The sequence below is a fragment of the Salmo trutta genome, chromosome 22 (assembly GCF_901001165.1).
Source record: "Salmo trutta chromosome 22, fSalTru1.1, whole genome shotgun sequence".
In the NCBI taxonomy this organism is placed as follows: Eukaryota; Metazoa; Chordata; class Actinopteri; order Salmoniformes; family Salmonidae; genus Salmo; species Salmo trutta.
Window position 1 is genome coordinate 48,420,226 of NC_042978.1, and position 1,740 is coordinate 48,421,965.

Sequence of the window (1,740 nt, forward strand, 5' to 3'; positions counted from 1 at the left end):
TAGACCAATCACAAGGCATATACTGTAGCTTGGGAATGCACAGCAAATCTGTCAGTGAACCACGTGCAGCCAGAACAATCCTTTTGCAATATTTCAAATACTCCTGCTTAAAAGTGAAAACTATTCTGACTTTAGGCTATCAAAATATTTGATCAACTTCCAAATAGGCCTATGGAGCGAACATTGTTTTACAAAGTAATACAAGAGCGATATGCTTTTGGCATGAGAGTATTGCCCATTTTTTGATCTCAGATTCTCAGTTTGTCAGTGTCAAAGTAGCCTGTCATTTCGATCATTTGTGTGGTATTCAAAAATATTCTACTAAAGTCTGAAAAGTGTATGAAATGTGTTTATAAAAGGCCAAATTCTTCCCAGGCCTGAAATGTGTTTATAAAAGGCCAAATTCTTCCCAGACCCAAGTACAACTTTTTCCTTCTTCTCTACTGCTCTATGCAAATGTGATGATATGCATGCACTGCTTTATTCTAAATGTGATTTTTTTTGTTGGTCCATTCCAGTGCCTCAGAGACCCCTAGCTCACTTTTTTTTCCCGGCACCTCCCGATTTACAATTTAAGAAATGGTGAAGACACTTGTCAGCGCATGCTCTGAGTACACGTCCTGGTAATCCATCTGGCCCTGCGGCCTTGTGAATGTTGACCTGTTTAAAAGGTCTTACTCAAATCGACTATGGAGAGCGAGATCGCACAGTCATCCGGAACAGCTGGTGCTCTCATGCATGGTTCAGTGTTAGAAGGATTTTAGCTCCTCTGGTAGGCTTGCGTCACTGGGCAGCATGCGGATGGGTTAACCTTTGTAATTCGTGATAGTTTGCAAGCCCTGCCACAGCCGACAAGCATCAGAGCTGGCATAGTAGGATTCGATCTTAGTCCTGTATTGACTTTTTGACTGTTTGATGGCTCATCGGTTTAACAGGACTTCTTATAAGCTTCCGGATTAGTGTCCCACTCCTTGAAAACGGCAGCTCTAGCCTTTAGCTCAGTGCAGATGTTGCCTGTAAATCCATGAATTATGGCCGGTGACTGATGTGGTACTCTTCAATGTTATAGGATGAATCCTGGAACACAATTGGCTAAACATTTCTAAAAAATCATGAAAACAAAAATGTTCTCTTTGGTCTTAATTCAAGGTTAAGATTATGCATAAGGTTAGCAGTGTTGGTTAAGGTTAGGTTTAAAATCGCATTTTAAGAAGATACGTTTCAGAAATAGGTGGGGTTTATGACTTTGTGGCTGTGTTAACTAGTGACGACCGTGTTCGAGAGCATCAAAACCGTGATGTATCATGGGTAAATTATGAATAACTGTCTGATCTACAAATAATAATGAGTCGTTATTTATTGGCTCAACACAAAACAATAAATATGATTTTAAATAATTAATGGGAAACTATTACAGGTTATTACAGGCGAGTTGAAAGCTGAGGGGAACGAGGTAAAAACAATGGTTTCGTCTAGATGGGATACAGTTTATGTCAATATTTTACAGAATTGTCTTTTCGTAGCAGGTTAGGATAATTTACGCAGCAGGTTATGAGAAATTACATTAAGGTTAGGAATATGGTAAGAGTTAGCTAAAATACAATAACAAAAAAAAATACATTTCTTGACGTCAGTGTCACATAATCTATATCCCAGCTAGCCATGACCTGTAAACAAGTTGATCACGGGACGGGACACGTTGGACAAATTCCTTTCTTCTCTGACTTCCTGTTTACTTTA